This window comes from Zonotrichia albicollis, chromosome 9 (assembly GCF_047830755.1).
Source record: "Zonotrichia albicollis isolate bZonAlb1 chromosome 9, bZonAlb1.hap1, whole genome shotgun sequence".
Taxonomy (NCBI): domain Eukaryota; kingdom Metazoa; phylum Chordata; class Aves; order Passeriformes; family Passerellidae; genus Zonotrichia; species Zonotrichia albicollis.
In genome coordinates this window covers 5437611-5446297 of record NC_133827.1, presented here as the reverse complement: position 1 = coordinate 5446297, position 8687 = coordinate 5437611, and the positions used below count along the sequence as shown (strand labels likewise).

Here is an 8687-nt window from a genome sequence, read left to right as displayed (position 1 = left end):
AATAGGCAGAAAAACAAACACCATAAGCAGCAAAAGCTGCCGTGGCCAGATGGTGGATCATTGTCCCAGTGCTGTGCCAGTCTTCAACACTAGAAGAACAAATGGTCAGTCAGAGTGCAACTACCCACTGACCAATGCTCCAACCAGGAGGGTTCTCCTGCTGTGAGCAAGGCCTAGGGCTGCTCTGACACTGAGGCCTTCCGTGCACCAAGGCAACCTTCTGATGTCACCGCGACGATGTGGCAACCATGCCGTGATATCACAAAGCAAATTATGACAAAGAAAAGCATCACAAAGCATGTTAGTCTGTGAATTTATGCAAAGCAATTACCAACCTTCTCTACAGCAAACACAAAATGGCCTGGGAAGTTCTTCTCTGTAACAAAGCAGCACAAATTCCCCTCATGGGCCAAACCCTGTTGTTCAGGGGATCCAGGAGGAACTCCAAGAGTGCCCCAAGCACCTACAGCCTGTACCCCAGCTGAGCACTCAGATGGGACACAAGCAAAGGAAACCATACCAAGAAAATGGCCCAAAGCATTGTACAGAACCAGGAGAGAAAGCACTATTGGCATAGCAGCTGAAGTAATTCCTAACAAATCACCCCATATATCTGCATGTTTATTGGATGTTCCCAGGGCTGCTGTGTATGTACATCTCTTCCTGTGCTCTTTCTTCCCCTTTGGCAGCAGTCAAACTGGCAGCATCTGCCCGCCAGCAGCAGCTGCTCCAAGCTGGGAATGCCGCTGGCGGTGCTGATTTCCAGAGGCTTCTGTGTGCCAGGGGAAGCCAAGGCAGGAGCAGTTGAACGATGCTGGCGCTGCTGCTGCTCTGTGCCAGAGAGCCCCGGCTGGGCAGGGCACGGTGCCCACTGCACTGCGGGCTCCTTCTCCTGCCACAGCTGGGCACACCTGGCAGCAAGGCATGACAACTTGTGGGCAAGCCAAGGGGTTTCTGGGGCTGCACTGCTCTGCACACACCCAGCACACCTGCAGCACAGATTTTTAACCCTCAAACAGGTAAACCAAAGAGAAACAGCTGGAAAAGATTTCATTTCAACCATTCTTTATGCTTCAATAGGAATGACCAAAATGAAAGTTACCGAGCAGGGCACGATCCACACTGCCAGCTCAGTGTGAGAAAAGAGACATTACTTTATTTCAGTGCTGGGTGTGTGAGGAATCACTGCCCTGAAACATGCACACCCACGTGTTAGCATCCATGGAACTAAGACATTACTTTCATTACTTTTATTCATTATTTTGCTCAAACTCACAGGCTAAACATTCTCACAAAGTATTTGACATGTTTAAATCACTTCCCCAAAATTACTGACATTTAGAGTAGGGGTCTCTTGAGGGTCTCTGGTGGTCATGTGGTGAACATCCCGTTCCTCAAATTCTCCTCCCATGGTTAAGAGCCTTCTTCTCCTTGAATGCATTGCATCTACCTCCTCAGTAGGCCCACTGTCTTTATTCTCAAGGCTAAGACATCCACTTGCACACATCAACCACTGGTGTGAGGGAAGGTACAACTAAGCATTGCCTGTTAAAGCTTAACAAATTCACAATGTGCTGCAGGTCAACACTTCCCCAACATCTCTCGTTCCTTCTCTGGGAATCAAACACAAGCATTTTGTGATCACTGAGCCCAAGGCCGCCTCCAGCCCTCCTGTCACCCAGCAGCCCTTCTCTCCTCACAAACAGCAGCTCCAGCAGTGCCTTCCCTCACTGGCTCAGTCACAGCTGAGTCAGGAGTTCTCTGTCACACACTCCAGGTCCATCCTGGACTGTTTGCTCTCCGCTGCACTCTGTTGCCAGCAGACATCCCCACCCTGTTCCGTGCCCCTTGCAGAACCCTGCACCTGCTGTCCATGGGCACCTGGAAGGGGAGGCACTCACAGCAGAGATGCACCAGCTGCCCTGGGCAGGAACCAAAACCCTCTGGCCGCACAGCTGCTGGCCTGGGTCTGGCACAGCTCTGCACGCCCCACTCCTCATGGGCTTTGGGCTGGAAATGCAATTGCACTTTCTGCCTCGTGGAGAAACACCAGGGCTGCACAAACAACGGCCAGCAGGCCACATCCCAAAGGCACTGCAGCATGGAGCTGAGAAGGAAGAAGATCCTTTCCCAATTGCTAATCATACCAAAACCACCATAATTGTGACTTTTAATCTTCTGAATATAGAGTTGATTCACAGGGTGACAAGGAAATCTTCCAATGGAGTTGAAGGTTGGTAGAGTTTTTATTCTGAGTCCTACTCAGACTGTTGATTTGAAAATTTATTTGAAAATATTTTTAAAAGGCTGTGCAGTCATATGGTTTTGTTCTAGTACCAAAATGGCTAGATGAAATGTACTGGCATTTTAATTACATCCAAACGGATTAGTCTGTAAAAGCTTTCCTGCAGAATAGCCACTAAACAGGAAATGTAAATCTGTGGACTGTTGACTTTGCAAATTTCTACTAAACTTATCAGACAATGAGGCATTTTTAGGTAGATCATAGAGCAAATTAATTCCTACGGATAACTTGAATTGGATAAACTTGTTGATTTCAAATTAAAACTGCCAGCACATAATAAGTGGAAATCTGAATACTCACTTCTATGAGCTGTGAAGTATTAGATAGTCATTGTTCACCATATTAACAAAAATTACATTCTGGCTATTTTTTTACTTACAGTCAGCTCTTCAACACTCTTTGTAACACCAGAAAGGGAGTTTGTAGCAATGTGGACCATGGGTTGGTGGAGCATTGCAGAAGGCTCCTATGCCAGCACTAAGCGTTCACATTTACCATGGCATCACTTCTTGCCTTTAATTCTAAGCTACAGCTCAGTTCCTGCAGTATAGATTCACACTTGTAGTCTGTATTTGCAGCCGGTTTTTACTTTCCTGTCCAGAAAAATATCAAGCTTAGATCTCAAATCAAACTAAAACAATAAGAGAGTCAGGTTCTGGATAGGTATAGCAAGAACTAAGAGATTTTTTTGCAAATATGTTGAAAAGTTGTTTGTACCTGCTGCAAAAACGGCAGATTAAAGACTTGCACTCTAACTTGTAAGCTGAGCTTTGCTTGTTCTTTCTGGACTGGTTTCTTGAGGCCATACACTGAACCTAATCAGTAAGAAAATCAAAACCACAGGAGTAGTTTGGAGAATATTGTAAATTATTCTGTCGTTATGCTTTTTGCCTGAAAGTTCCGGCCATCATCTGATAGGAGTAATTAGAGGAGATCGAAGCCATCACACTGTGCCTGTGCACACAATTCCTTCCCAGGAGTAATCCGTGAAGCAACGCTGACAAATCCACACCAGCAGCTGCTGCCGCACAGTCATGAAGCAGAGAATATGTATTTCTGCTACACTTGTGCAGCTGAAGATGCCTCTGCTGAGCTAACTTTAGTGACTGCCCACCACAGATGAGACCTTGTGGTCAGTCTCCAACAAGTCAGGGCAGTTAATATTATGCCTAAATGAAGTGAGTCTAGCAGTACATAGACCATGGGGCCTGAGGAAAGCCAGCAGCTGTGAGAAATTTAATTTGTTTCCATATCTTTCTTTTTACTAATTTATTGCAGTCTATTATTTCAAGAATGGAAACTTTAGGCACACCATTGGCCGGAAGGTTGGTCAGTCTTCCATTCATGACTCCTCTGAAAGCATCACCCCAATGTTTTTATCAGTAGCTCTTCCATCATCATGGCTCACACAGCATTTCCTGCAGCTCTTCCTGGAGCCAGGGAAAGGCACCAGGAGAAGGGGAGAAAGCTGTGTGCAGAGACTGTGTCAGCTGAAGAGACATTTGTTTCCTCTGATTTGACTGAATGGCTGCAGGAACCTTGCTGGCCCTGCTGGCGGGGTGGCCTTTTGCAGGGCTGGGCAGAGTTTGGGGCCCAGGATCCCTCCTCTCGGTGGGACACCAGGGTGAGCAGCCCCTGTCCCAGGCAGGAGCAGAGGTTCTGTGGCTCTGCCCTGGGCACAGGGACCTGCCACTGCCATGAGCTCCGGCCACGGCTCCTCTGGGGCAGCTCCTGCTCTGCAGTGATGATGGGCGCAGCTGGGGGGAGCTGCAATGGAGGGGGGCTTCCAGTGGGCTCTGTTGGTCTGCCACACTGGAGCCAGCAGAGCTTCTGGAAGGAGTGAGACAGAATATTCATCCTGAACTAGGTAAAGTGTCTAGGAGAGGTGAAGGGTCTGTGGAGCTAAAGCTGAAGGAGAGGCCGCGTTCCAGAGACAGCAAGGAGACAGAGAAAGAAAAACAGAAAAACCACGAGGTCAATCTGCCCCCGACTTAGGAATTCCTTCGATAAAGAAGAATTAGTGCTAAATGTCATGTGGAATGAATATGTATGAACTTAATTTGAAACTGTATGCATATGCATTTGGAAGGGGGGATAAAAAGGGGACTCGGAGTCTCCAGGGGCACGCATGCCCTTTTGGGGAGTCTTGCGTCCGGCGCGCGTCGTAATAAAGCATACCGGGCTTTACAACTTTTACAAGTTGTGAGGTTTCTTCTTTTCTCCGCAAAACATTTTGGCGAGCCAGCCAGGAGTTCTCTGTCCCCGCGGGGGCAGGGGGGATAGACGGACCTCCAAGGCGCGCCCCAGGATTTTTTCCTGGTGGGGCTCCGCTTGTCTCAACTTGCCACCTGCGAGGACAGACAACGACCCGCTGGCCTGCGGAGGAGAATACGGTATGTATGGGGCCCCAGGGGGGGGGAGGAAGGAGAGAAAGGGAGTAAACCACCCAGAGACGTCTGGGTTCATGGGTTCAGCTGATAGAGCAGCTGTATTAGAGATGAGGTTCAGCTGATAGAGCAGCTGTATTAGAGATGGGGTTCAGCTGATAGAGCAGCTGTATTAGAAACGGGGTTCAGCTGATAGAGCAGCTGTATTAGAGGCCGGGTTCGTCGTTCTGATGGAGCAGACCGCTAGCGGCTTTGGGGGTAAGCCGGGTGAACCCGTGTATGTGTGTATTGAGGATTCATAGTTCTGATGGAGCAGAACTGGTGAGCCCGTGTGTTTTGTTTGTGTGTGTGTGTGATGTCCGGACACTGTGTTGCTGTATGGTTAATGTGTGTGGCCAGTGCACTGTGTTTGTGATCGTGCAGGTGATATGTGTATGGTGTATAAAAGAGAGTAAATCTACAGTGCCCTACAGTGCGGGGATGGGTCAGTACTCCCCGTGTTTGAAGCAGCCGAGTGAGGCCAGAGGCGCCGGCTGCAGCAAGCTGCGGGGGCAGGGAGAGAAGTGCCCCGCGGAGAAGCGAATGGAGGAATGTCAGTGATGGTATTTATCGTGTTTGAATGTAGTGATTTGTGTAGATTTGGTACATTTTAACCGTGAGTATGAGCTCAGAGAGTTCCTTTGCCTTGGATGTTTGGACTTGATCTCTAGACTGTGTGCTGTTATTTTGATTGTGTCCAGGAAAAATTGATTTGAGTAAATGCCGAATTATGGTGTGCTGTGTTGTGTTGAGAAAAGTGAGCACTTTGAGAAATATGCCCTTCCCCAGTGATTTTGTGTGGTGATTTTCTTCCGCTGCATTGTGGTAATTTGATTCTCAGACTGTATAGTGGTGTTTGTGGAGATTTTAAGATTTTGTTGCAACAAGAGTAGCATTTTACATAGGAGAGCTATAGTACGGTGATTTATGTTTAACTTCGATAAAGTGAGTTAAAGGAATTCCAAGAATTCTCCCCCTCACAGCAATTCAAGCCTTGGCTCTAGTGAATTTGAGATAAGGCGGGGGGGGGGGGGTGCGTGTGTCTGTGTCTGCAGGTATATCAGAGTTTTGGCTGTGACTAGCACAGCCCTTTTGCAAAGCAGCAAAACAAGTGTAAGTAGACACAGTGCTTAATTAGATTGTGCAAGAAGAGAACTAGAAAAGACTGATATTTTGTAAAACAGAGTTTATATAGAAGGGATGAATGAGATGAATTAGTTAATGAGACTTATGAGATTTATGAGACTTCGGTTGGTACTGCAGTAAGTCTTTACTGGAAACAATCCGCTGAAAGGATTTAAAGTTCTCTGTAATAAACAGAATAGCCAGCCTTTGCGGGCAATTTTGGGGAGCCTTTGGTACATCAAGAGGCTAGCAGGCTGTGTGAGGTGACAGTGGCTGCGCCCTGGGCACAGGGACAGCTCTGGCTGCCCTGTCTCCCCAGGGAACACGCGAATGGCCTGTGAGCAAAAGCTGGATGTGCAGGTATTATTGCAGTGCGGTGTTTATGAGAAACACTGGTATTGCTGTTTTGCTGTTCCAATAAGTGTCAGGGTACACGCCCCGAGTGTAAATTAAAGGTTTCTGGTCAAGCGGATTCAGAACCTAAGGTCTTAGAGCTTGTGTGTGGGAATCACATCTGATACCTGCCACCTGGAGCTGTGTGTATAGGAGGAAAACTGAGAAACTACTGTGAAGGTCTGTAAAAAGGTTTGAATGGAAGCGGGATAAGGCAAGGAGAAATAAATAACGAGAACTGATCAGAGCAAACAGGTTCCTAAATTAGCCCCTTTTGGGAGGGGCTCATTGGGAGGAGGTTGCCAGTAAGAGCAGCTCAGAAAATAAAAAGATTTATAGTGCTTCATTGCTGTTAGTACTGTTTTATAATAGGAAGATAAATGGGATAATTTTTGTATGCTGAAATGTCTTTTGTTTTAAGAAATCACCCAGAATGACAAAGAGACTGTGAGATCAGACTGCTCTCTGGTCTTGGCCCCTGAAAAGGAAAACAAGGCAAAGAGAAAGCAAATCAAACATGTTGTTCAGCATGCAGCATAAGATAGCAACGTATGAAATCAGGCAAGGATTATCACGCTGAAATGCGAAGCAATCACAGTTCGCAAAATGAGTACATATGATTTGTAAAGGCTTCCTCCCAAGGTAAGGGAGGAGGGGTAAAGGTAACCTTCCCAAAAGGGAAGAATTTTTGTCAGCACAAGGGTCATGTGTTCAGTTTTAAATAAAGCTTTAGTACCTGTGGAGAATGTTTATGTTGTAGTGTGGGGAATGAACAACTGGCCAGTCTGAAAAGGCATACTTTTGCAAACCTTTAAAGTAACATGTGTACTATGTGTACCTAAAAGCTTTTGTACAATTCGCTCAATTTGCTAAATATTCTCAAATGAGAAAGGTTACTCTGGAGGCAAATAATATAAAGATGTTAGGCTTAATATTAACAGACACTGAAATTAAGAAAGACATTAGTAAGGAGATATTAGAATAAGTAAATAAGTGTTTTCAAGGGTATGGGCCTCTGCTGCACCAGGGAGAGTGAAAGATGCTCCCCCATGGGATGCTCCCCCATCAAGCTTAATGAAAGAACACAACCAGTGAGAACTGAGTAGTACCCTCAAAAGGAAGGTAAGGAAGGAATCAGTCCAATAACTGGTAGTACTGGATTAAGGGCTGTCAATAAGATAACACAGAATTTGTACCCTGTGGTAGCAAATCCATAGACCTTACTAACTTGTTTAACACCTGAGCTAACCTGGTTCACTCTTTCAGCCCTAAGAGATGCCTTCTTTTGCCTCCCTATCCATGAAGCCAGCCAGAACATTTTTGCATTCAAACACAAGCTCACACAGTCCATGTGCCTGAAGGCTTCAAAATTCTCCACTCCGATTGGAGAACAGCTTGCAAGGACCCAGAGTCCCAGGAAGCTCCACAAGAGGAAAGGAGGCTGTTGCAGTACATAGATGATCTTCTAGTAGCCACTCGGACGAGGGAAGCAAGAGAAGCCTGGACGGTAAGCCTTTTGAATTTCCTAGGACTCCAAGGATGCAGAGTCTCAAAGAAAAAGGCACAGGTAGTGAAACAGAAGGTAATCTACCTGGAGTAAGAAGTGAGTGCTGAGCAGCAGACTTTAAGGCAGGGAAGCCCTATGCCAAACCCTGAACCCCAGACAACGAAAGAACTCCAAACCTTTTTAGGCATGGCAGTGTAGTGCCAGCTGTGGGTTCATAATTGTGGACTGTTCTCCAGACCCCTCTATGCTCTTATTGCCAATGGGAACTGAGATCTCCAGTGGACAAGAGACACCACACGGGTCTTTCTCCAGCTAGAGAGTCCCCTCATGTCGGCTCCAGCTTTGAAACTTCCAGATGTAAGTAAAGCATTCTTTCTATTTTTCCATGCAAGGAATTGCTCTGGGAATATTGGCTCAAGACTTGGGTCCATACCGGAGGGCAGTTGCTTACCTCTCTAAGCAACTAGATGCAACAGCCAAAGGATGGCCAGGTTGCCTCAGAGCTGTAGCAGCAGTTGTGCTGAACATTCAAGAGGCACACAAGTTTATCCTGGGACAAAAATGACTGTGCTAGTGTCCCACACAGTGTCTGTAGTACTGGAAGTAAAGGGTGGCCACTGGCTTTTCACCAGAGAGGTTTCTGAAATACCAGGCCATCATGGTAGAGCAAGATGATGGAGAGATAGTGGTGACTAATATTGTCAACCCAGCTTCTTTTCTCAGTGGAATCAAGGAGAAGCAGTACACCATGATTGCCTAGAGACCACTGAAGCTACCCTACTCCAGCCGCCCAGACTTAAAGGACACTCCTCCGGACGATGCAGAGACCTGGTTCACTGACAAGAAAGCGACATTGCAAAGTTCACAGTGACTACCTGCAGAGAGGTAATAGAGTGTGGACCCTTACCAACAGGTACCTCTGCACAGGATG

The 8687-nt window shown here is 46.7% G+C and overlaps 1 long non-coding RNA gene across 1 annotated transcript; it reads left to right on the top strand.

The window, feature by feature from the left end:
• The first annotated feature begins 4147 nt into the window (after positions 1–4147).
• Positions 4148–5244, top strand: LOC141730096 (uncharacterized). Its single transcript, XR_012581542.1, has 2 exons — positions 4148–4773; positions 4808–5244. It is a non-coding gene; the product is annotated as an uncharacterized LOC141730096 (long non-coding RNA).
• Positions 5245–8687: the final 3443 nt, after the last annotated feature.